This window comes from Talpa europaea (genome assembly GCF_964194135.1).
Source record: "Talpa europaea genome assembly, chromosome: X".
NCBI classification, from domain to species: Eukaryota; Metazoa; Chordata; class Mammalia; order Eulipotyphla; family Talpidae; genus Talpa; species Talpa europaea.
This window is the reverse complement of record NC_140081.1, coordinates 30,343,274-30,371,116: the sequence shown is the minus strand read 5'-3', so window position 1 is coordinate 30,371,116 and position 27,843 is coordinate 30,343,274. Positions and strand designations below refer to the sequence as shown.

At 40.2% G+C, this 27,843-nt stretch overlaps 1 pseudogene across 1 annotated transcript in view; it reads right to left on the bottom strand.

Annotated features, from left to right (window-relative positions):
• Nucleotides 1-11,153, bottom strand: part of LOC311187503 (microtubule-associated protein RP/EB family member 1-like) — a 29,463-nt pseudogene extending 18,310 nt beyond the window's left edge. The window contains exon 1 of the transcript in view: nt 11,053-11,153. The product of the transcript in view is annotated as a microtubule-associated protein RP/EB family member 1-like (transcript). The remainder of the gene's footprint in view (nt 1-11,052) is intronic.
• Nucleotides 11,154-27,843: the final 16,690 nt, after the last annotated feature.

The following is a 27,843-nucleotide window of genomic DNA, read 5'->3' as shown; positions in this document are numbered from 1 at the left end:
AGGGCTTTTATCATGAATGGGTGTTGCACTTTGTCAAAAGCTTTCTCAGCATCTATTGATATTATCATATGGTTTTTATATTTCTTTTTGTTGATGTGTTGGATAACGTTGATTGATTTTCGGATGTTAAACCATCCTTGTGCCCCTGGAATGAATCCAACTTGGTCGTGGTGAATTATCTTATGGATACATTGTTGGATTCTGATAGCTAAAATTTTATTGAGGATTTTTGCATCAGTGTTCATTAGGGAGATTGGCCTATAGTTTTCCTTTTTTGTGTTGTCCTTATTCAGTTTTGGTATTAGTGTAATATTGGCTTCATAGAACTTGTTTGGTATTGTCCCTTCCTTCTCAATTTTTTGGAAGAGTTTGTGAAGGATAGGCACTAATTCGTCTCTGAATGTTTGGTAGAATTCATTTGTAAATCCATCAGGTCCTGGGCTTTTGTTTTTGGGGAGGTTTTTGATTACCATTTCAATTTCGCTGCTTGTAATTGGTCTGTTTAGGTGTTCTATTTCTTCTTTATCTAGCTTTGGGTGATTGTAGAGTTGTAGGAATTTGTCCATCTCCTCTAGATTGTTGAACTTGTTTCCATATAACTGTTCATAGTAGTTACTGATTATTCTTTTGATTTCTGCTGTGTCCGTTGTGATTTCTCCTCTTTCATTTATGATCCTGTGTATTTGTGCTTTCTCCCTTTTTTCCTTTGTGAACCTGGCTAGGGGTTTGTCTATTTTATTTATTTTTTCAAAGAACCAGCTCTTGGTTTCATTGATCTTTTGGATTGTTTTTTTTTAGTTTCAATTTCATTTATTTCTGCTTTGGTTTTTATTATTTCTTTTCTTCTACTGGTTTTGGGGTTTTTTTGTTGTTCTTTTTCTAGATCTTTGAGCTTCGAGATTAGGTTGTTTCTTTGAGTTCTTTCTTGTTTTTTGATGTGAGCTTCTATTGCTATATATTTTCCTCTTATTACTGCTTTTGCTGCATCCCATACATTTAGGATATTGGTGTCCTCCTTGTCATTCAATTCAAAGAATTTTTTAATTTCTTCTTTGATCTCCTCGTTAGCCCAGTGGTCTTCCAGTAGTGTGGCTTTTAATCTCCATGAGGTAGGATAGTTCCTTGCCTTCTTTTTATGATTTATTTCTAGTTTGATGCCTTCGTGGTCAGAAAAGATGGTTGGTATGATTTCAATCTTGGTGTATCTGTTGATGTTTGTCTTGTGCCCCAGTATGTGATTGATCCTGGAGAATGATCCGTGTGCGCTTGAGAAAAATGTGTACTCTGTTTTTTTTGGGTTTAGTGTTCTATAGATGTCTGTTAAGCCCAAATGCTCTAGGTCCTTATTTAGAACTTTAGTTTCTTTACTTATTTTTTGTCTTGTTGATCTATCCATTGTTGATAGTGGTGTGTTGAAGTCTCCCACTATGTATGTGTTTTCTCTGATGTCTGTTTTCAGAGAGGACAACAGTTGTCTGATATATTTTGGTGCTCTTTCGTTTGGTGAGTATATGTTAATGAGTGTTATTTCTTCTTGAAGTATTGTCCCCTTAATCATAATGTAGTGACCATTGGGGTCTCTTTTTATTTTTTTGAGTTTGAAGTCTGTTTTATCTGATATAAGTATAGCTGTTCCTGCTTTCTTTTTTGGCCCATTTGCTTGTAGGATTGTTTTCCATCCTTTGACTTTGAGCCTATTTTTATCTTTTGTAGCTAAATGTGTTTCCTGGAGACAGCAAAAGGTTGGGTTTTGTTTCTTAATCCAGGCTGCAACTCTGTGTCTTTTTATTGAAGAGTTTAGTCCATTTACATTTAGAGTTAATATTGATATGTTAGCATCTGTATTTGCCATTATGTTTGTCTTTCCTTTGATTTTATTTATTCTTTTAATAACTTTTTTTTTTTTGGTCTTCTTTCGTTGTTATTCGTCCCTCTGAGGTTCTGGTTTTAGGATTCCTTGTAGTATTTTTTGGAGTGGGGGTTTATTCGTAATGAAATTCCGGAGTTTCTCTTTGTCTGGGAAGGTCCATATTCTTTCTTCATGGAGGAAAGAGAGCTTTGCGGGATAGAGTATTCTTGGTTGGCATCTGTTTTCTTGGAGTCTGTTGACTATGTCCCTCCACTCTCTCCTTGCCCGTAGTGTTTCTTCAGAGAAGTCTGATGTCAGCCTGATTGGTTTTCCTTTGAATGTTATCTGTTTCTTCCCTCTTGTCAGCTTCATTATTTTTTCCTTGTCCTGGATTCTTGGGAGCTTTACTATTATGTGTCTTGCTGTGTTTTTCCTTTCGTCGTGGAAGTTTGGTGTTCTTCTTGCTTCTTGTATATCAATTTTCAGCTCCTTCTTCGCATTTGGGAAGTTCTCTTCAATTATCTCCTGGAATATTTTCTCTGTTCCTACATCTCTCTCCTCTCCTTCTGGAATTCCTATAACTCTTATATTTCCTTTCCTCATGGAGTCAGATAGTTCCCGAAGTCTTTCTTCATTCTTTTTCCTTCGTACTTCTCTTTCCTTTTCTGTTTTGGTTCTTTTTATTTCTGTGTCTTCAAGAGAACTTATTCGTTCTTCCATTTCATCTATTCTGCTTTCCTTGCTTTTCCCGGAGTTCTTTAGTTCCTCCATTAATTCTTTGATCTCCTGCATTTCTTTTACTTCCCTCTTTAGGGACTCAATTTCATTCTTCTGACCATTGTTTTCCCTCTTTAGGGACTCAATTTCCTTCTTCTGATCTATCACTTTTTTAATCATGGCAATTTTAAATTCTCTTTCTGGAAGGCTCAGAAGTTCTTCCAAGTTGCTGTCGTTGCAATCTGGGGAGTGGTTTTCTTTTTGTGGTGTGCTTCTTTCCTGAGGAGTTGTTAGGTTGCGTGTGGTTCTTCTACTCCCTACTGTCTGTTTTCTAATTTGTCGTATGCGTTGGGACACTGTGTTGCTCGGACTGACTGGCATCTTGGGTGAACTTCTCTGCTCCCCTCTGGCTCTTCCAGGAGCCATCTCTGTCTTCTGGGGGAGCTTTCTGCTGGTTTTAGGCAGTTTTTACTGAAGAAATGTCCCTGTTCTCAAATGGCGAAGCGGGATACAGTCCCTGCGCCTCCGGTTTCAGGCACACTCTTCTGCGCACCCGGTCTGCCCCGGACGTGGGTGCCTGCTCTCTCTGTGGGCTCAGACTGCTGGTCGGAAGGGGCCTGGCGTGGAATAACTTCCCGGCTGGCCACTGGGTCCTCCAGAAGCCTTCTGCCCTTTTCAAGCAGTCTTAAAAAATTTCCTGTTCTATGGGGTGTTAGTGACTTTTTTTTCCTGGTTGCTAGGTGGTGCCAGAGATCTCTCCTATTGTCCTTGGGGGGCTGTTTTTCGCCTCCCCCCACCCCGTGGGACAGGGAACAGAGCAGGAATGGTAGGGTACACCTCAACAGCTTTGGGGTGCTGTGTCTGCCTTGTGCCCCACCGTCGTGGTGAACCCACGCCCCGAATTTTCGTGCCCCGGGTCTCAGTTCAAAGCCCTCAGTTCCAGGACGCGGGCTGTAGCCCAGTTCAGTGGCGCGGGAATGGCGCCTTTTGAACCGCTCCCGTGCCTGGGCGCCTGGTTCCTGCTTACTCAGGGAGGGACCTTCACCTCAGTGAGGACCTCCGCGCGTCTCCCCGCAAGCCTAGGTCGTCTCCCCGCAAGCCTAGGTCGCAGGCGTGGGGACCTGGGCAGCCACAATCCCGGTCTGCACTTGCTTTTCAAGCGCGCAAGCTTACCGGCAGCCCGGGCTGTGTGCACGTCTCCCGGGGTCTTTGTTCTTCTCTAATGGCGCCCGGAGCCGTTCGCTCACCACCGCGGCAAATCCTGCAGGGTTCGCCTCAGCTCCCGTTCACGGGGTGTGGTGGCTGCAATAGTTCCTTTCCACTCACAGTCCTGCTTGCTGCGTCGTTTGTTCTTGTTGGCCGTTTTGGTTTGTTGTTTCCCTCCTCTCTGCCGGTCGGAGAGTGCCGCCTCTGTGGGCAGGCGAGGGGAGCAGGGTTCTGCGCTTCCCTCCCTTCTAGTCCTCTTTTATGGCCAGTTTCTTCTTCGGGTAGTTTGCTGGAGTCACCCGTTTATCTTCCGTGTCCCAGTTCTCACTGGGACCTGCCGCTTTTCCTCCCTATTAACTTTTTTTAATGGGAGATCTTACTCGCAGCGTCTCCTCGCCACCATGTTGCTCCGCCCCCCTTATTTTTCATTTTTAAACAATATTTGCTTCCCCCCACCCCCTCAGGTGTAGTCCCCATAGACTTTCCTTCACCAATGCACCCATGCACCATCACCTCAGTCCCCTGTGCTCCTCCCTCCCCCCTCTGATCCCTCTCCCTCCTTATGGAGGCATAATTCTTAAATGACTTCCAATGAACTGCCACCTTCTATAATCTTCCTTCTTTAGGTGTGGTTGGAAGTTGTGAATTTGATATTACTCCTGTGTTATATACAAAGTCCTCACTTAATGTTCTTGATAGATTCTTTTTTAAAAAAGATTTATTTATTTATTTATACAAGCACTGGGTACAGTCAGAAGCATGGGAGGGTGAGAGAATTCACCAGAGCCAGAGCGGGGAACAGAACAGGCAGACTGATGAAGAAATACACTGCTGAGGAGAGCAGTGGGTGCGGCAGGAGAGGTCTGTCCCGCCATGTGGGACCCTCGCCGGTGGTTGGGGATCGAACCTGCGCTGCAGAGGCTGTGAGCTTCGCAGCCCTGCACTCAACCGCTGAGCCACCAGGGGAGGCCCATCTTCTTGATAGATTCTTGAAAACTGCAACTTTAAGCAACAACTATGAATAATGAAATCAGGTTCTTGAAAAATGTCATTTTGTTCAACATGGGGTCGGATAGTTTTTGTCTCATCAATGTTATGGCATTGAATGAAACTATGTTACCTAAAGACCTGTGAAAGCGATTATCCTGGTTGGGCCTGACCTAATCAGACAAGCCCTTTAAGAGCAGAGCGTGTCCTCTGACTGGACACAAAAGATGAAGGCAGAAATTTGAATCATGAGAAGAATTTAAAGTACTGTTGCTGGCTTGAAAATGAAGGGAGCAGTGTGAGTATGAATGTGTTTTTAAGGGCAGAGCACAATCCCTGGATGAGAACCAGCAAGGAAATGGAGACCTCAGTCCTACTGCTGCAAGGAACTGAATTCTGCCAACAATTGAAATGAGCTTGAAGAGAGTGGATTTTCCCCTAGAGTCTTCAGACATGGACCCAGCTAAGCTAACACCTTGATTTCAACTACGTCACACTTGAACAGGGAACCAGCCATGTGGTGCTTGACTTCTGACCTACATAACTGTGAGACACTAGATTTGTGTTGTTTAAGCTGCTACATTGGGGATAATTTCTTACCTAACAATAGACAATTAACACAAGGGCCCTGGCTCTGGAGGGCCAGCTCAGGAATAGTGAGGACACAATTTTTTTTTAATTCATTCTGTTAAGGTAAGGAAAACTCAGTGCTTGTTTGCAGAACCAGGAGTTGAACACAAAGAAATGTCTGTGAAGCACCTGAGGCTCCTAAGGGGGCAGGAGTGACATTATTACAAGGTGTTATTACATATGATTATGACTTCACAACTGTTCTGTAAATTGCAATCACGTTTATGGCTTTCCGTGCCAATTCTTGTGTAGTGTGCTATTATGAGTAATGAGCATGCCATGCTATGGGGCTTGTAGGCACTGATGCAAATCCTGGCCATGGAGTAGGAATCCACACGAGACACCACATCATGTTCTTTTCAGAATCTAAGTTGCTGTCTTGGAATATAATTGTTCTCTTTTTGCAGATTAGGCAGGTGTTGTGAGGCTTGTGCGGCCTTGGGTAAGATTCCAGACGTCTATTTTGTATACAGAAGCAGCATTCTGCACCACAGGATCTTAGTGGTAGAATGAACTGTAATATTTCTAGAGGTTTCTAGTCTGTGCAGGGGGGTGTCTTGGCCTTGGCCCAAATGTATCTCAAAAGAGAACTTCTGATGCAATGAGAAGTGATAGTGGCTTCCTTTACTCTGTGGATATTGAGATAACTAACTTTATGGAAGTGTGCGCTGATGAGCAATGCTTATGGGTGATAGGTGGCTCCTGGCTGCCCTTGGAGTTAGTTTTTTGATATTTGTTTTCTTCAGATTCCCCCTAAAGATACATTCTAATCCAGGTTTCATGTTACCAGACTTCTCTCATTTAGTTAAGGTTGGGACTTTAAAACAGTAATCCGTTTTGGGGCCTCCCTGGTGGTGCAGGAGGTTGAGCGCCCCACTGTGAAGCTGTCTGCAGCCTCTGCAGTGTGAATTCAATCCCGGCCAGCCGGCAAGAATCCCACATGGTGTGGCAGACCTCTCCTGTCTCGCCTGCTGCTCCTCTCAGCAGTGTGTTTTGTCAGTCTGCCTGTTCTGTTCCCCACTCTGTCTCTGGTGAATCCTCTCACCCTCCTGTGCCTCTGGCCTGTACCCCAGTTCTTGTATGCATAAATCTTAACAAAAAAAACCTCTCATAATAAAGAAAAGAAAAGAAGTACTAGAACAATACCCTGGGTTATTAGATCAGAATCAGTGATGATGGTGATGACGATGACGATGATAATGATTTTGGAAAAGGGTTGGAATAAGAGGGACCTCGTTGGATACATAATGTGGCTCTTGATTAATTATGCCTTTCGGTTCAGGTAACTTTTAGTGTGGACTGAGAAGGAAGCCTTCTCCATTTGATAAAGATAAATTCAGAGGGAGAAAAAGTTTTATTAATTTAACCCACAATATTTCTTACAAAAATATTTCATGGTTGTTTAGAGGAGAAAAAAATCTTTTCCCCTCTACTCTCTTTGGTTCTGTGGTTGTGGCCTGTGAGTCAAATTGATAAAAGTTCAATTAACAAGAAAAAGATGTTCTGGTTATGTATGTGAACATGGAAGTTCATAAAAAGAAATGTGGCTCAAGGAGGAATCCAATTGATTGAGGCTCATATGCCATCTTAGGCTAAACAGGAAAAGGGACTTGGGGCCACCTGTGAGCAGGGGAGGTGACTTATGGAAAGGGGACGGGAGGAAATGTCTGGTAAATTAGGGTTGTTATAGGAGTCTCTCAGAAGATAAGAGATGTCTCTTGAGGAGGGAGTAGTTATATTTCTGGTATAGTCATCTCTATAAACAGAAAATTCCTTTATATGTACATTTCTCTTACAAAAGACAAAGTGTGTACTCAAGTTTTAGTCAGTTAGGGGGAGGCAAAGAGCTTTTCCTACATCTAATGTTTCTCAATTCCCTTTAGCTCAAAATAATCCATATGCCACAAAGGCAAATTTTGGGGTGGCATTTTCTGATTCCTTCAGTATGTACACATCAACTTCTCTTTAAAGGTGAATTTTTCAGTGTCATTTATTTTGCAATATTTTTTTCACATATTTTTGCCTCTTTAAGTTGGAGATAGAAGAAAACCCCATCCAGCCATTTTATAGCAATATTCTTTGTTCATTACTCAAGGTGAGACACACCTGGAGGAGTACTTGAACAGATCCAGGTCAGTTCATTCAGCAAATAACTATTGAGCCAGTGGTACAGATAAGCAGATTCCTCAACAGTAGGAGTCTCTGACTTCATGGAACTTAAAGTCCAGTAGTGAGGAGATAGCAATTTATGCAATGAAACTTAATAAGACAATTTAAGGTGGGTAACGGGCTTAGAGTATGCCATTCCCAAATATGCCACTTTAGCATAGGGATTATTATTTTGTGCTAAAGACAATTAAGAAACAGCAGACAAGGAAGGAACTCTCTGCCTTCTTTCTTTGCTCTAAAAGCAGGGCAAAATTTTCTGTTTGTAAAGGTGTCTTTTCATAAACCAGGAAGAGAAGAATGACTATCAGCAGAGATGGCACCAATTTGAATTTGCATAATGAACCTTACTAAATGACTCTTCTCTACCGCTCGTTTCCCCCACATATTTATTGTCCCATAATTTGTGACCCCTAGAACTCCAAATCCCCTTTCCATGATCTAGTTATCTTTCCACAATTTATCTCTCTTGTTAAAATGGTATCTAAGCCCTAGGTCTAACTATACATATATAAATTTGGAAATATCAATTGTTTGTCTTTTTCTTCTATGAATCTGAATATTGTCAGTTTAATTCAGAGGCACCAGACATTCATCATAAAAGGTTTTCCCTCCCCTACAGTGGTGATAGCTATTAGAAATGATCTCTTAATTGAGACTTTTTAGATGAAAAGGCACAGCCCATACCAAGATCTCAGGAAATGCATTCTGGGCAAAGGGAATAGCAAGTGAAAAATCCCTAAATCAGACATCAGCGTGGAATATTCAGCAAGCAGAAAGAAGGCCAGAGTGGTTGGGGCAGAGTGGATGAGGTGCCGTGGGGGTCGTGGAGAGTTGAAGTAGATGAGGACAGAAATGTTGGCAAGGGCCAGACAATGCCGGATCTTGTAGGACAATGGTTCCCAAACTTAAGTGAGCAGCAAAAATCACCTGGAGGGGCCTCCCTGGTGGCACAGGTGGTTGAGCGGTTGAGCGCCGCACTGTGAAGCTATTTGCAACCTCTGTAGTGTGGGTTCAATCCCGGCGGGAGAATCCCACATGGCGCTGCAGACCTCTCCTGCCTCGCCCACTGCTCCCCTCAGCAGTGTGTTTCGTCAGTCTGCCTGTTCTGTTCCCCTCTCTGTCAATGGTGAATCCTCTTACCCTCCCGCACATCTGGCCTGTGCCCCAGTTCTTGTATAAATAATATAAATCTTAAAAAAAAAAATCACCTGGTGGTGGGCCTCCCTAGTGGTGCAGGGGTTAAAGTCTCAGCGCTATCAAGCTATTGCCAGCCACTGCAGCACTAGTTCTATTCCTTGGCCAGCCAGGTTTGTGATTACACAGTGCAGCAGACCTCTCCTATCTTGCCCGTTGCTATCCTCAGAGGTGAATTTCAATAGATCTGCCTGTTCTGCTCCCCACTCTGTCTCTGGTGAATCCTCTCACCCCCTGCCAACCCCTGCCACCTCTAGCCTACACCCCAGCTCTTGTATGCATAAATAAATAAATCTTTAAAAAAGTAAATCACCTGGAGGTACTGTTAAGCTATGGGTTATTGGGCTCCACTCTCGGAGTTTCTGATGTTGAGGATTTGGGGTAGGCCTAAGAATTTGCATCTTGCAACAACCTGAGTTTTTACATTACTTTGCTGTTTGCTGAATTAAACTGTTGTGCTCACTGAACCTCAATTTTCTACTTAAGTATTAAATATCATAAATAAAAACTTCACAGGTTGTTAAATGATCTCCTATATGTGCTAGACCTGGGAAATTTAGTCTTGTGATTGTTAACAAAGATTCCATTTCTGAGTTGCAAACAAAGGAAATCACAAATGTAGTTGTGGGATGTGGTAAATGATAGAAAGACACAAAAAAGGAGGAGGAAGCATAGAGAGTTGCAAGTAGGTGTGCTTTTTTTTTTTCAAATATTAAATTTAAGTTAAAAATGTTTGTTAAATTGGTAGCCCAACTTGGACCAGAGAATAGACTGAATCTGCATGCCTTAATCTGGAATTCACTTTTTCATGGAATTGTGTGACTTTGATCTTTGTTTTCAAAGATTATTTATTTATGCATACAAGAACTGGGGTGTAGGCCAGAGGTGTAGGGGGTGAGAGGATTCACCAGAGACAGAGTGGAGAACAGAACAGGAGGACCGACTGAAATACACTGCTGAGGGGAGCAGCGGGCAAGCCAGGAGAGGTCTGCTGCCCCACGTCGATGTCGGCAGCTCCCTGGCCAGCTGGGGATCAAACTCGTGCTGCAGAGGCTGTGGAGGCAGTGGACAGCTTCACAGAACTGTGCTCAACCTCCCCCCTCCCCGGTGCCACCAGGGAGGCCCTGTGACTTTGATCTTTTAAGAAATAAAACAGTCCATTAATGACTCAAAAGGCATTTGTTGGGGGAGACTAATAATCAACTCTTAAGCCTTTCTGAAGTGGAAATGATTCAAATTACCAATATTTTACCCATCATGGGAGAGTGTTTGGTGAGGTTCACCTTAGGGCCTGTCATTGACTGTACCCTTAATGCTGATTGACAATAGTTGGGAATTTAACTTAAGGCTATTTGAGCATAACGTGTTTATGTGGGAAGGGTCAATGTTTATTTAATTTAGATAACAACTGAAAAAGAGGTGGAAAAGAGGTATGTGTGTATCTATCATGGTTTCACATATATGTAAGATATTCCTGCTTCCAGTATGATACCAGTCAGAGGAAATCAACTCAGTGTATAGACAAGTTGAAGATGAGGGTAGAAGCTACCACCTTTCTACCTTTCCTCACATTTCCAGGGACAGAGAGACTACAACCTTATAGTTTACTATTTCCGAAATCTTGTGTCTTGATTTTGGTAGGAGCTTAGTTGCAACCTCTAAATGTTTTATGTTTGAACTGTTTGAAACTAGACCCTATTGGCAGATGGGCTTTCTCTGAAGATATCTAAGGAAAGGATAAACTACTATCTTATAGGAATAGTGCCTGTGTCATGCTTAGTGGCCATAGGCCAAATTGTTAGCATGCAGACCAAGGGGTACCCCAAGACCCCCGAACTTGCATACTCTAAAGATGTCTGGCCAACTGTGTGCACAAAGACAAAGACTCAGCTTAAAAAACTGTTAATAGGATTAGTGTGCATAGGGAGAGAAGAAAGAATATTCCAAATAAAACACCCAAAGTTCCCCATCCCCTTGTGGGTAAATGCCCAGCCAAACAGGGTTGGCCCAAAGGGGGGCTGCTGAAACCCAAAAGTTTGATACAAGTCTAAGGCACCGTCTGGCAGGGAACCATTGGAAAGGGGTGAAAGGGGCCAGGCCAGTTTGGAATGAAAGTAGCAGAATCAAGATAATGGCTGCCACTGTCAGCCTCCCTTGGGTCTCTTACCCACATGTCTCTTCCAAGTGTCTCTATGTATACTGTCTCCACACATCTCCTCTGAATCCCCCAAGTCCCTGGTACAAACTGAAAGTTGAGAAGCAAGTGTGCCCTTCTTCTCCAGGTGCCTTTTTAGGCTCACCTGCCTTCTGTGCCATATAGCTTCATCCAGGCACTCAGTTGTGCCCCTAGTTCCCAGTAGTTAGTCCAAGGTGGCTGCATGTAAATGGGGGAAGGGGACATAGTACCTCCTGCTCTTATGGAGATCCCTCTGTTACAAAATTAGGGTTTTGAGATACAGCTTTCATTGACTCTGATTAGCTTGTCAAATCCTCATTTAATCATGTTCTTTCTTGAGAGGGACAGGGCTGGGGAAAGCTTTGCTTGGTAACCCTTGTTGAAATTTAAATATTCCGAGAGCCTGTCATACTTTCAATTCTGATTGGTTCACAGGGATTAATGAAATTGACACCTAGAGTGGGTGGCGTGGGAAACCAGAAGGGAAAAAGCAGGGTGCTGTCAGCAGTGGAAAACTGGAGCCAAAGGGCAGACTTCGACTGCTTCAGTTTGGCCTGCAGCCCTCTCCTTTACTCCAGATGCAACAGGCCCTGCGTGACAATGGTGAAGGGTCTGAGCAGGATTCAGGTTATTTAGGTGAGATACTAATTACAGTTGTGGTGGCATCTTGTTGTGAGGTATATAAAATAAATACTTACCTGCTATAGTCTATTGACATTTATCTCAGGTGTCCAACAGTTACGGAATGAGTTCCCCTCCCCCCGTCCGGGAAATTGTACTAGAGGACTCATTCATTCACCTCATGTGTCTTCTCATTTCCTTTCCTGCTCTCCAAACTCTGTGGAGTCTATCTCCATGAAAATGTACTGCTGGTGAGCAAGGGGGGGGGGCAGGGGTAGGAGACCTAGGAAGACGCCTACGCAATCAAACTACTGGATACAAAGTTTTGCTCTGTGCTTACAAGGTCTGTAACAGCAGGCACCCCGCTTTCAGCTAGGGTTAGGAAAACGAATCAAAATTACTGTCAGACTTTGAATCAAAAAGGGAATATAAAAATAAAATTTATTATAAAAAAAAGGATGATAACATGGAGACATAGATGCTTATAGGACTGTTGGGAGGGCTAAAGGAGCAAAGGTCAGGGAAAGTCATTGCTAACTCTCAGTTTCTCTCAGAACTTTCTGAGACTCAGGAAGTGGCTTCAGCTGTCCAGGAAAGGAACTGCAGGAGACTGCCACTTGTGGTTACAGCTGCTGGTAGCATGAGGGCGAGTGATTGGGAAATGCATGGAGACTGATGAAAAAATTCTTATCTGTTGACACATAGAGGTCTACCTGCCAGCGCCTTTTCTTCCCCTTCTGAATTTTGTGCATTTCCATTTTATTATGGAAATCTAAAATGAACCTTAAAATGAATTGCTAGCAAGCAAGTTCAGTAAATATGGTGCCTAGACTTCTCATTCTTGAACACCAGCAGGCACCGAAGGAGGTGCAGAGAATGCTGTGTGCAGCACAGACCATGTCCACCACAAGGCCTTATGTTCCTGCCCCTGTGCCATCATCAGTAAAATGAAGATTGTGATATGCACAACAACTATCACAAAGAAATGTATACAAAGTAACTGAGACAAAGTCAGAAATCATTTGTCCTTTTTCTTTCACTGGAAAATCTTCTTGTGTAGGGTAAATGAAGTTGGTCAGGCTTTTATGCCATTTACCTCTGTGGCTATCACCTGTGGCCTTGATCTTGTTAACGTAGAGGGCACATGTGCCTGACTATGGACACCTGAGCCTGGGTGTGTGTGCGCGCTGGAGCCTGGAGGTCAGGGATGTCAGGGTGGCGTCACTCAAGGACAGCTGTGGCAGTGCTGCTAGAGAGGATGGGTGGCGGCTGCCAGAGGACGAGACCACGAGAGAGAATGCCAGAGAAAGAACATTCAGAGATTCTCAGGGGGCTCAAGTTGCTCTGTCCCTGCTGGCTTGTTTCCCCTGCTTACTATTATAGCCTGGAAAATCTGAGGGCTCCAAGGACTCTCCTTTTTCCATCTGTCCGAATCAATAGTGCACCTGTCCCGTGCTTGCTGGCAAAACATCTTGTGAATACAAAAACTGAAACACTTTTTGAAAAAAAAAAACAAAACTTCTGTGCAACTTCTTTGTATTTAAAAAATACAATGAAAGCATTTAGAGAATGCCACTCCAAAATATGCCATTTGGCATAAAGATTATTTTGAGCTGAGGGCAACTGATAAGAAGCCGTCAGAAGAAAAGCGCTCTGTCCTTTCCCTCTCTTCCAGGAAGGGCAGGAGGATTCTTAACCATGAGAGACAACACTGGGCTCTTCAGTGCAGAGATGGCCCAGAGGAATCCATGTAACAAACATGGCTAACTAGCCCTTATATTCCATCAGTACCCCCTTAGATTTACCTTCCCACAATTTGCCACCCCCAAAATTCAAGGTCCTTCTCCTTTGTCTTGTCACTTCTCTGAAATGTGTTGTTTTTTGTTAAGATGCTTTATAATTCCAAGTTCCCACCAACCCTTTGAGTTCCTCATCACGGTGTGTTCCTGTGGACACACACAATGTATGCATTAACAAACTGGTTTTCTCTTGTTTTTTATTGTGTATTTGCAGGACCCTACCTGGAGAACCTAGGAGGGTAGAGGAAAAAGGCTAAGTATTTCCTCTTCTGTGATAATAAATGCTGATTAAAGAGACTTTGAAATACCATCCAAGGCAAAATGCACTGGATGGTTAAGGACATGATTTTACTCAGGCTATTGCAACAGGGAGGATGTTCACGAAGTAGGAACAATTAGAAGAAGAAAGACACTTTCTAATGGATAGTGGAGCGGAAACAAGGAATTCATTGTGACTATCAAGGATGGTCTTTTGCATTTATCCTTTCCTGGAAAAGGAGGGGATATTTCTTAACTGCTGTTGCTTTCTAGGAGTGCAGGGTTCAGCTAAAATTCAATATGGTCAGTACCACCTCTTTTGATATTTGTTTAAGACAAATATCATGAATTACTTAACAATTCAGAGGTGATCATACTGCTGAAAGGAAGAAGTAGGGCCTAAGAACTATTCTTTCCAGGACTCTTGTTGGAATTGTTCCTGTAAAACCAGTTAAACCATCTGTTGAGTCTTGCTGGCAAAGGTTAAGTTGTTTTAGGATCCCAGAGATCAAGCATTTCCAAAAAGGGATGGCTGAAGTGAAAAAGCAAATATTGATATAAAAATGTATTTTTTTCTTTTTCATTCCTTCTTTGTTTTCTTTTTATTATAGCTACATGAGATGATGGATGTTAGCTGAACCTATTGTGATCATTTCACAATGTGTGTAAATCAAATCATCATGCTGTGTCCCTTAAATGTACATAGAGGTATATATGAATTATTTCTCAATAAAACTGGAAAAAATAAATTAAAAAAAAGTTACATTAAAATAAAGAGCCAGGAATTGGACGTTGAGGATCACCAACTTCCTGGATTCCAAGAAATGGGTAGAGGAAAAGCTTTAGCTCTAGTGTGAGAAAAATTGTAGCTATTTAACAAATTTCTTTGTTGGGTTCTTGAATGTGATTATTGACTATAAAGATGTTGATCTTTGGAAGTTTGGGGGAACAAATATAGCAGTTGCTTCTGACTACTGTGCTTGCACTGCTCTGGAGGCCAGATGTAGGGTAAGTTGAAAATTATCAGGCTTTTCCCCCCCTCCCACCATTAGCATTAATGATAAACCCCTGTGGTCCTACATATGTGCCTGATGGCGGACACCTGGAGTAGGGTGTGGCATGCATAAGTGGGCACACCTGAGCTGCGAGACTGGGCTTATAAGGGTGGTGTCACGGGAACATTGGAGAGAATGAGGAATGGGAGAAATAGCAACAGCAATGGCAGCAGCAGCAGCAGTAGCAGCAGCAGCAGCAGCAGTAGCAGTAGCAGTAGCAGTAGCAGCAGCAGTAGCAGCAGCAGAGAAGAGCCAGGGAGAGAACGCCAGAGAGCCCAGAAAGAGTGAAGGGAGGAGGGAGGCCTGCCAGCCTCCTAGCCCCCTGGCAACCCTGCCTGCTGTGTACCTGGTAAAAGCTCACTAAAAGCCTGAAAAAGCCACCGGGGCTCCAGGACTATCCTTTACCCGTCTGCCTGGATCATAGAGAACCTGCTCTGTGCCTTGCTGGTAATACACCGGATTTACGTGAGCACGTTGCTTAAGCAGCACAACTCAGTGACTTTCTTGAAGCTCTCAAGTGAATATGTCCATGTTCTTTGTCATGTTTTTCACATTGGAGGAGGGAAGACCAACTACCTCGAGCCCAGAGCCTCAACAGGAATCTGGACTGTCAGCTTTTAGTTATTGGTGACTCTGAGTCTGGCAGGAGGTTTAGTTATTGGTGACTCTGAGAATATGTCTGCTTTGAGGGTTGTGGTCAGGTATTGAAGAAGACTGGAAGAATCAACAATTTGTTGAAAATTGACAATTTGGGCCAGCAGGATCTTGTCCAATTTGCAGATAGGAACCCAAACTGTTTTCAAAGAAAGAGAGTAAGTCGATCGAATCTCCATCAGACAAGACACAGTTTATATCTCTACCAGTTACCTGCAATTTACAAGAAAGGCTGAATAGTTCAAAGATAATGAAGAGGGCCAGAATCCGATACCAACCCAGAAGATTGTGCTATCACAGTTGCAGAGTTCTCACACATTGAAATAATTTTTTTCTCTGCAATGCTAAAAAGTATTCACTTACCAATTCTGTGAACATTTGTTATATAGTTGAGACCAAGATGAATATTCAAGTGAGTATTTGATTTTTTTATATGTGTTTTCCCCCCTCAATTAAAAAGGAATTCTTCAGTTGGGGAAAATGTTTTATATATATATATATATGTATATGTGTGTGTGTGTATATGGAATTGCACATCACTCTGAAAACATAATCTATTTTTCCATGGCCAAAAATAGGAAGAAAATTTAAAAATCAACAGGATATAAGTTGGGAAATTGAGAGGAAGGAAATGATACTATAAAATGCCAAATATTTATGTATTGGCCTCTCACAAGTGGCTTTTCACATATTTTTGCATCCCTCCAGCAGGAACATAGACATCGGCACTGAGAAGTCCTTTCTTGAAGTACAGGAATGAGTTGGGTTTTAGCCTAATTGGAAACAGCGTTTTGTCTGCCTCAGTGAAAGAAACTGAAGAAACACAGCAGTGATTGTTCCTGCTAATTTGATGTGAGGATTCAATCCAGGGTTGGAAAACTATGACCCAAGTTCAACCTTTGAGGAGAAAAAAAACCTTTTCTCTGCCCTCTTTGGTTTAGTTCTTGGAGTCTTACAAATTCAACTGACAAAAGATGGATTAGCAAAAAAATTAAAATAAAAAAGATTTTTCTCACATAGGTACTGAGTAGTTCACAAGAAAAGAAAATTTTCCTCAAAAGGTGGTTAGAATTTGGGGCTTTTATGTCACCTCAAGATGGGATGAGGAGAGGCAGAGAGGGACACCTCTGGGATAACAAATGAGTTCTTAGAAGTGCGAGAAAGGACACTAATGGAAACCCCAATGACTTTGTAAGGATAAATAGCTCCTTAGGAAACTAGATGGGAGATACGATAGTTTTGTGACAATGACTCTTGGTGTAGCAGCAACTTCTTTTCAGGGGAAGGTAAAACTAAAATTGTTCCTGTGGAGGAGATTTATGACCATTAAGTTCTGTTGGGAACTTAACTTTTAGGCTGATAAGGGATTTCAGAAACTCAAGTGTCCTCAGCACAAAAATAATTCTTCTGCCAAAGTGGCATATTTGGGGGTTCTATCTTGGTCCCTTTCATGGTCTACTGCCTGCTTTTATAAAAAAAAATTCATTGGCATATGGTCGTGCCTATTCCTTCATATCTTATTATGCCTACAAAGGCCAAAGTATTTACTGTCTGGACTTTTTCAGTTTGTCTAGTGACCATTGATTTAGTTTCATATGTAATTGAGATATATAGATATAGATAACCATATATAATCAAATATCATATTTACGATTTAACTATATCATGATGAATTTTTGGCATTCTATTGTGTGCCAGGACCCATGCTTAGAATACACCCTCTGCATCTGCCTTCCAGGGTCTTTCTAGCAGGAGAACCAGAGGCAGGAGTGCCCATAATCTGAGGTATCCAATGAAAGTTTTAGAAGAGAGAAGAGTCAAACAAAGGAAGAGCAGACATAGCTGAGAGATAGACTCTAAGGAACCAATAGTATATATACAATCAGGTAGGGATGAGAGAAAAAGACATTCCACACAGGGAGAATACCATTTATTCACTCATTCATTTAACAAATATTTATCACATAGGGAATCTTTGATGCACCAAAGTAACTGTGTTCATTGAAGCAAAAAGAATGCCCTGGTAGGAGAATGTGATGCGCTTTAGGGTGCTAGTTCACTGTCATCTGTACCTAGAGAGTAGGGTGCTGAAGGGTGGGATACTGGGAAACCATCTGGTCTGCAAAAAGGAACAGAGATCAGATCATGGAGGTCGTTTAATGCCACATTGAGAATTGTGCTTTGCTTTCATTTTGTTTTGTAGCTTTTGCATATTTCTGGCTTGGCAATACAGAACAACTGGAGGTTTTGAAGATAATCTGTGTGCTTTTTGTTAATAGACTATTGTGCTTTAGAAGATAAGCTCCAGCTTAATATAAAATAGAGTAGGAAGTATTGGTGGCAGGGAAGGAAGCCACTTCACAGGCAAGAGTTAAGAAGGATCTCAGCTGGAATATAGGCAGTTGCAACAGAATGGTAGTGGGATGAAAAAGATTGCAGAGATAGAATTACAGTAATTAGCAATAGACAGAACATAGAGATGTATCAGAAGTTTTAGGCCTGAGAAGTTACTGCTATTAAAGAGATTGGAAGTACGGGAGCAAGGAGTTGAGTTGTGAATCACGGTAGATTATTTCCCCGCTTTTCTTTCTCTTGAAAGACAATCCAGAACTTCACAGTGCCAAGATGTGAGCTTCATCTACATAAATTTGCTTAGCTAATTATTTTTTAAAATTATTCAAACCAGCTACTCCCAGCTCTGGTTTTGAGACTTCCCAGTCTAAGAAATAGTTATAAGCACTGTCATGATATCATTAATCATTTTGAAACCTATATTTCTCCCATTTTAATTTTAAACAGAAATAACAGTGATATGACATTTTAGGAATGGGATATATTAGCAAATAAAAAATAAAACACTCAATCCTTACAAGATGTCATTAGTGTTGCATTGATGGAATTTGATTATTCATACTGATATTTTGGCTTCCTCTAGACTAGAGAGAACCTCTGTGATATTTATAATGACATTTTCCATGTGGTATGAGTTAATCACAGCATTGTCCTTTAATGTCTGACAGAAGAGACTGTAAAATCCTGGGAGTGAAGAGCCAGTCCTAAACACCAGCAGACAGAGTGGCTTGAAAGGAATCAGACATAGACTCAACTCCTCACTCTGTCACTTGATGGTAGTGTTAGCCTCAATACAGCTAGCTTGACTAGTTAGTTTCTCAATGCCATTATCTCCTCAATTTAAGATAAAAATAAAAATACCTTTTTCAGATGGTTGCCATGACAATTAAGTGATAAGATGATGGTACAGCTGGTGTATGGCCTTGCCCCGATCAACATCAGCTATGGTTATATTTGTGTAGTATGTGCTCAGTCCTTGGTCTCTGAGCATGGCTGTTGTTGACTTGGTTGGTATTCTGTGTGCCACTGCTTAGTTCACCCAGAGGGTTCTTATTATTGTTTTTTGCACATCATCTATGTAGTGATACTGAATTTTCATGTTAAAGCAGGAAATTCCTTTTAGAGATGTAACTATTTATGTTCTCATTTTCTCATTAAGGATACTGTTAGCTCCTCTGTATCTTTTGGGTAAATTTGTTTAGGTATGGGAAAGAGATTTTCTTTTTCTTTTTTTTTTTTTAATTTTCTAGAGGCATGTCTTATTTATTTATCTATTTGTTTGTTTGTTTGTTTGGTTTATACATGCACTGGGTACAGTCAGAAGCCGGGAGGGTGAGAGAATTCACCAGAGCCAGAGCAGGGAGCAGAACAGGCAGAAGGACCAAAGTACACTGCTGAGGGGAGCAGCGGGCGGCAGGAGAGGTCTGCGCGCCATGTGGGCCCCTCCTCCGGTGGCCAGGGAGCAGCCGGGGATCGAACAGGCGCCGTAGAGGCCGCAGGCAGCTTCGCAACCCAGCGCTCAACCGCTGCGCCACCTGGGAGGCCCAAGAGATTTTCTTTTTCTTCGAAAGTTTTTTTTTTTTCTGTTTCCCTGTGGGCTTCTGTTCCTGCATTTCCAAGATTTGTCAATTACTCTTAGTTAAGCTAAAATATTCAAAGGTGAGTTTGAGGCTAGTGTCAGGGTGACATATCCAGTGACTGATGTTTTGTAAAAGTCTGTGGTGAGTTTATATGTCTTCCCTGTGGATATTTTAAAAAATTGAATATGATCATTCCCTCCTACCATCAATTTCTACCTTGGAATTTGGGGTTAATCTTCTAAGAGAATTTATATCACAAAGTGATGGAAAAGCCACACTTTCCACATTCCATGGAAACATTGGTGTATTCAAGATTCTCCAAGAAACAACAAATAGGAGGTGTGTGCATGTGTGTGCGTGTATGAATAGGTTTATTATATGGTTTGGTTCATGCAGTTATGGAAACCAAGAAATACTGTGATCTACTGTCTGCATGCTGGAGAACTAGGAAAGTCAGCACTGGACGCAGGAAAAAGTATTTGACAAGATTAAACATCCTTTTATGATAAAACCCCCAACAAAATGTCTATAGAAGGAACATACCTCAACATACTAAGGGCCACATTCATCATCCTCAATGGTGAAAAACTGAAAGCCTTTCCTCTAATATCAGGAACAAAACAAGGATGTTCATTCTCACCACTATTATTTAATATAGTGTTGCAAGTCCTAGCAAAAGCAATTAGGCAAGAAAAGGGAATAACAAGTTTCTAATTGGAAAGGAAGAAGTAAAACTATCACCATTTGAAGATGACATGATAATATACATAGAAAATCCCAAAGACACCAGTAAAAATCTATTAGCTATAATGGTCAAATATAGTAAAGTGACAGTCTACAAAAGTGATATACAAAAATCTGTTGCATTTCAATATGCAAATAGTGAACAAGCAGAAAGAGAAATCAGGAAAACAATCTCATTTACAATTGCATCAAAAAGAATTAAATGCTTTGGAATAAACTTAACCAAAGATATAAAAGACCTAAATACCAAAAACTATGAAATTATTAAAAGAAATAGAGGAAAACACAAGGAGTTGGAAAGATATTTCATGCTCACTGACTGGAAAAATTAACATAATAAAAATGGCTATATTAGCTAAAGCAATATACAGAGTCAATGCAATCCTTTCTAAAATCTCAACAGCCTTGCTCACAGAAATCGAAAAAAATCATGAAATTTATTTGGAACAACAAAAGATCTTGAGCAAAAAATAAAATCCTGACAAAGAAAGCAAAAATGGAGGTATCATATTCCCCAGTTTCATATTATACTGTGGAGTGATAATAATTAAAACAGTGTGGTATTGTCATAAAAACAGATCTTTGGGTCAATGAAACAGAAAAATCACACACATAGAAACAACTTATTTAGGACAAAGCAGTCAAGTGCTTACAATGGTGCAAGGAAAGGCTTTTTGATAAATAATGTTTGGCAAACTGGACAGCAGTATGCAAAAGAATGAGATTAGACTGCTATCTAACTTAACACACAAAGAATAATTCAAAATGGATTAGGGAATCCAAATCCAATGGCAAGAGAAACAAAAGCAAAAATAAAATAATGAGACTACATCAAACTAAAAAGCTTCTGCATTGCAAAAGAAATTCATATAAAAATGAGAAGACAGCCTATTTTTAGGGGATTTGCACATAATTCCAACAAAGGGTTGATATCCAAAATGCACAAAGAACCAATAACATCCAACATAAAAGACAAAAAACCTTACTTAAAAATGAACAGAGGATCTGAATAGACACTCCTCCAAAGGAGACATACAAATGACCAACAGGCAGTGAAAAGATATTCATCTCTTATTAGAGATGCAAATCAAAATGAGATATTGCCTCATACCTGTGAGTGGCTATTATTCAAAATACAAGAAAGAACAAGTGTGGGAGAGGATGTGGAGAAAAGGGAACCCTTATACATTGTTGGTGGGAATGTAAATTGGTTCTGTCATTATAGAAAGCAGTATGGCAATTTCTCAAAAAATCAAAATAGAAATTCCATCCAATCTAGTTATCCCACTTTTGGGTATTTAACCAAAAAATCCAAAACACTAATTCTAAGAGATATATGTACCCCATGCTTATTATACCCACACTATTTACCATAATCAAGAACAGGAAACAACCTAAGTGCCCATTGATTGATGAATGGATAAAGAAGACATAGTCTATATACACAGTGGAATACTATTCAGCTAAAAAAAATAATGGCTCCTGCCATTTGCAACAACTTGGATGGACATAGCAGGAATTATTCTTATTTCACTAAGAAATAAAGACATCTACTGGTTTCACTCATATGTGGTATATAAAGAAACAGATGAGGTGACTAAAACAAAAGTAAACTTTTTGACTATTAAAAAGACAGAAAAGAAGGCCTTTCCTCATCCCCTTGCCACAAAGTGGTGGTAAAAATATATATGAAAATGATCCTGGTTCTGTTAGGTTGTTAAATGCTCTGCTTTCTAGTTTTTTTTCAACCAATTTCAATGGGATTTGGGTATTTGTGAGCAAGTGTGCTGGGACTATTTGCTATGGACCACTGCTGTATTCTTGGCCTTGTGATATGAAAAATACAAGAGGGCAGATAAAGCACTGTGGTCCTAAAACCCTTTCACTGACAGCTGGATAACTCTGGTCCAAACCAAGAATTTCGAAGAAAAAAACGGTCTCTGAATACTAGAGTTATGCCTTCAATTAAAAATTGATCATCTTTCCACAAGTGGAGAAATAATTGACATAGATATTCACATAAGTGCCAGATGCCTATCAAAGCAAAGTTATTATCTATGTGTTCTCCACATTGCATTTTCAGAGAATTTGCAAATTATACCATCTGGGAGCAGTGACTTCTGTGATAAAAAGTAAAAAGAAATGTGTCTACAGCAAGATCTAGAAGGGTTTTCATGTCTTATGCCTACTTTGAATTCAGAGCATAGTATATTTGAGGATAGTTAGCTGTGAGGGGGAAGTCGCAAACCTTGCTCCCTGCTCCTCTCTTATTTCTGTACTATTTTGAGCATGCTCTTTCTTAACTAGGAGTTCTTGGTACAATTAGGGAAGAAAGTGACTCTGTTCATTCTCATTTGTATTAATTAAGGCGTGTTCAGCTTTTATATATTTCTCAAAACTGAGTTTTGAGACCAACATTAGCTGGTCTATTGTAGCAATTGTATGTATTAATTTTCTATCCTAATTTGATTTCATTTGCATTTTTCTTTCTCGTGAGTATTCTTTGAGGATAACATCTCTTCTAAAAACGTCCTATCTTCCCAGGTAACTTTGTGTGAATTAACCAAACCTGTGTTTAACTCAACAAAACACTTCATTTGCTTAACAATATGAAAATACTGAGAAATCTTTTCTTTTCTCGTCTCTTTGATTTACGATCAAATTTTCCTTTATTAAATTCCCTTTTAATTGAGGTAACATTAGTATACAATACTGTATATGATTCAGAGGTGTAAGGCTACACGTCTACAGTACTATCCAATTTTCTTCTTATTTTTTTGTTATTATATGAGGGCATAATTAATGGCCCACAAGAAATCATTCTTGGGAGTGAAAAAACTGACCTCATCAAAGTAACTTAAGTGGAGGAAAATGTGACCTTTTCTCCAAAGGCAGTCATGGTTTACGGTTATTGGTTTATGTTCTCTGAGACCTAGTTTTCTTGTTTTGTTTTTAAATTTGAGTTTTTCCATTCTGCATACAACCTTCTCAGCTCATGCATACATAATGCACATGCATACACACAAAATGCAAACCAGCTAATTTGGTTAATGAAACTGTCACTGGATAGTTAGGATTTTCAAAGCTGAGCCATGTTGTCTGACAGTTGGGGGTGGGAAGCTGTTATGTGATCGATTTGTGTTCAAAGCCAGGCAAGAGGACGTGGGTCCCCCAAGTCCCCAGTAGCCGTCCCGACTCTCACTGATACATGTCACAGATTTCAAGAGGAGAAAAGTCTCCACTTAAGGACATGTGATAATACATCCAGCAACTATGTGATGGTGGTTCTGGGAACTAGAAATGTGTAGGTTCTTCTTGTCATCTTTTTTGTGCTCACAGAAACAATATATCCAAACTTTTATTGAATACATAAGTCCTTATTTGTAGAAGACATTGTGAAGCAGCCTCTTCACAGAAGCATTTTCACAAATAAGAGTTCAACACTTATAAAAACACAAAACTATGCTAAAATCCACTGCACTTATTTTTGTAGACGTTTGATTTAAATGTTGATATTTTGGAGAATTAAATATGAATAAACACTAACCATTAGCAATGTAATTGAGATCATATTTATACTGCTATAATTAATTTCAACTAAATTTTAAAAGACAAATTATCTTTAGTTTTAATACTACTTATACTGCCTATTGGTACGATATGATAACAAGCTAACATTTCATATTTAAAATGTTTTATGCTTTTGTACTTCCTTAAAATGAGCGTATCTTTTGTTTATGTACTGACTGGGTGGAAGATTATTGTCTGGCAAAAATAATACTTTTCTTAGTTCATTCAATGACTGATTGAATGACTTTCTGAGCACCAACTATGGTGAAGACAGTAAAGAACACAGTTTGTCCTGTTTCCTGTTCTTAAAATATAGCTTATTCTTTTTTTAAAAAAAGATTTATTTATTTTTATACAAGAGATGGGGTACAGACCAGAGGCACAGGAGGGTGAGAGGATTCACCAGAGACAGAACAGGGAGCCGAACAGGAAGACGACAGAAATACACTGCTAAGGGGAGCAGTGGGTGCAACAGGAGAGGTCTACTATACCATGTGGGATTCTCACTGGCCAGCCGGATCAAGCCCACCTGCAGAGGTACCGGACAGCTTCACAGTGCTGTGCTCAACCCGCTGTGCCACCAGGGAGGCCCCAAATATAGCTTATTATTTTCTATCTTAAATCTTCATTTACTTGTATCCATTTCACCTGTTTGGCCCTCTTCTCTATGTATCTAAATCTTTCCCATTCCTTAGTCCCCAGTCAAGTGTATTCATGACAAATCCTTTCAAAATTACTTCAAGGTACAGTGTTTTCTCCCTTCTCTAAATTCTAATGCAGTTAATTACTTACCGGTAACATTTCTTCCACTGTGCTTCATTTTTGTTTTGTTTCATATGCATAAATAGATAGGAAACCCCTTGTGCAGGGCGCATGGGAGGTGAGAAAAAGGGATGATTCCCTATGTGTGTGTTCCTCACACTGACCTGCTTCCAGTGTATCACCCTGAAAAATGATTTGGGAACCAGAGAAAACAGTGATCCCTGGGGATAAGGCCAGAGAGGGGTTTGAGGAAGTGAGATTTGATCTGTACTTAGAAGAATAGGTAGGGTTTAGGTAAAGAGAGAAAGTGGAGATCATATTTCAAAGGAATGTTGAGTGGAAGACAAGTATGAGTGAAATCAAGGACTTAAAGCCCATCTAACAGAAATGCATACTCTTGAAACTGCTAAGCATGCCAGATAGGATAAGTTTGGGAGCATTCTGGTGTATTAACCTTCTGGAGCACACAGTATTTAACCCTAGAAAGTGATACAGAACAAGTGATGCCTAAGTCTCTATTTCTCACTGGCTGCTTTTCTTTTCTTTTCTTTACTTTTCTTTACTTTTCTTTTCTTTTCTTTTCTTTTCTTTTCCTTTCCTTTCTTTTCTTTTCTTTTCCTTTTTCTTTAGATTTATTTGTGCGTTCAAGAGCTGAGGTGTAGGCCAGAGGTGTGGGGTTGAGAGGATTCACCAGAGACAGAGTGGGGAGCAGAACAGGTAGATTGACTGAAACACACTGCTGAGGGGAGCAGGATCGAACTCATGCTACAGTGGCTGCGGATAGCTTCTTAGTGCTGATACTTAACCGGTAGGACAGCAGGGAGGCCCCTCACTGGCTGCTTTTCTTCTTATAAGGTAAGGTCTGCTATATGTGACTTTCCTGGTATAACTTTTTCCTGCCTCTTTTTTTCCTATGCTTATTTAAAGTATTGCTTACTGGGGCCTCCCTGGTAGCTTAGGGGTTAAGTCTCAAAGCTCTCACAAGACTTAACCCACATGGCACAGCAGACCTCTCCTACCTCACCCACTGCTCCCTTCAGCAGTGTATTTTAGTCAGTCTGCCTGCGCTGCTCTCCACTCTGTCTCTGGTGAAACCTCTGACATCCCCACCTGAGGCCTATACCCCACTTCTTCTATGCAAAAAAGAAAAAAAAGTATTGCTTATTTAGATTATTAGGTAAGGGATTCAAAGTTCTCCTGTTTCATCACATAAAAAACTAGGGATGACCTCCTCATGAAGATAAAAAGGGGTCCTACAGAATAAGCTGTATGAGGTGTCTAGCTCCATCTAGGATCACACAGAACATAGAAACAGTTATTGGCCAGTAAACAAATTTTCCCAATCCACTTTTACTAGGAAAATACATGTTTTTGTAATATGAAAGGATAGCATGGGGTTTTACTTTGCTGTTGCCTTGAGCATTATGATGAAGAATGCCTGTGAACCGGTTAGAATAAGGAAATTGACAGTTAGGCAATGTTGGAATTAGGAGAAGCTATAGGATTTGAGAAATAAAGGAGTTATGAATCAGTAATTTTCCACTAACTGCATTTAGGAAATTTCTGTGTAGACCTGGCAACATGAATTATGGAAAAATCTAAAAGTAAATAATTATAGACTTCTTCCATGTAGAGTAAAACATTATTCAATTAGATACCACCAATGAATTTTTTGATAAGAGTGTGAAGTTAAATACTACTGGAATAAAAAGATAATTGAATACTTTCTATTGCTTGTCATTAAGGATGTATAAATTGCAAACATATATTATCTCATCCTAACAATTCTTTCTACTTGACACATTCCTGATATTGCTAAATTATCTGAAGATAATATGTTCTACTCTTCACTGTTCATTCACTCAATTCAAGAGAACAGAATATTTTCAAGAATAGATCAAATGTTGGGACACAAGTCAATTGTCAATAAAACTACCAAGATCAAAATTATACAAAGTACTCTCTCTGACCATAGTTTCATAAAGTTAAAATTATTCTTAGTTTTTTAAAATAGGTGTGTCACCATTTTAATTGGAATATTCTGCCATCACAATTTCTCTTATTATAGTAAACATAGGAAAGCTTTCATTTTTTACATTTATCTTGTGTGTGTCTTGTAAATCTCAGATGAGGTATAGACTGTCTTACTAGGTTTGCTTTGGGAGAAGACAATCATATCACTTTTTTTTGTATCGAGTGTGTCCTTTAGGGATGGAATAATTACAATCATAATGATCACCATCTTAAAAAAAATTCTGATGGTAGGAATCTTTACAATATTTATTTCACCAATAAGAGTGTAATGGTTGCATTGTTTTCTTATATAAATTGTTCCAAGTTCAGAAATCTTTTTTTATTATTTCTTTGCTAAGACAGCAAGAATGCATGCTGAATTTTACCATATGCTTTTGGTAATTTTTAATGCCAACATAAGATATTTTTTCTCATTTAGCCTATTTATGTAAGAGATTAGATTGATTTTTTTTAGATGTTGAAACACTTTCATGGGATAAACCCTTTTTTGGTCAAAATAGATTAATTGTAGAATGTAATTGGTCACATTGTGGACATGGTTGTCTATTTTAATTAGTGACATTGGTATATGATTTGTGTGTGTGTTGTGTGCTCATCTTGTCTGAGTTGGATATCAGATTTATGCTAACCCTATTAAGTGGTTATTCAGCTTTTATTGTTTTTTTCACATTTAAATTGGAGCTTTAAAGTAACAATCTTTGAAGTTTTGATAGAACTTTCCCATAAAATCATCTTTGTGTGATAGCTTTATTCTGGAGAAAGCAAATAGCATTTTGAGTAACACCAAATTTTCCTATGGTTGTTAGCTAGCAGGTAGTCCACCTCATCTTTAATGCATATTTGTAATGTGAATGGGAAAGGATATTTGTAAGCATATATAACAGAAAAAAAGACTAGTAGCCAGAATACATAAAGCAAGCTTCTAATGGCTATTTTCTTTATTCTGGTTTTATTAAGTTATTCTAGCCCCCCCTTTTTTTAATAGAGGCATGTTTTATTTATTTATTTGTTTGTTTGTTTGTTTTGTTTATACATGCACTGGGTACAGTCAGAAGCGCGGGAGGGTGAGAGAATTCACCAGAGCCAGAGCAGGGAGCAGAGCAGGCAGAAGGACCGAAGTACACTGCTGAGGGGAGCAGCGGGCGGCAGGAGAGGTCTGCGCGCCATGTGGGACCCTCCTCTGGTGGCCGGGGAGCAGCCGGGGATCGAACCGGTGCCTCAGAGGCCGAGGGCAGCTTCGCAACCCAGCGTTCAACCGCTGCACCACCGGGGAGGCCCCCTAAGTTATTCTAGCCCTTCTTAATTCAAATATTGATGAGAGCCTGGAATACATATGACAAAATTCTCAGTTAGGATTTTCCCTGGGAAGAAAAAAAAGGGGGAGTGACAGATGTACAATCTACAGGCTTTATCATAATGGTTTCTTTGATCTCTATTCATAAATGTTTCACAACCTTCGGTCTTTATTTCCCTTTAACTTGAGTTA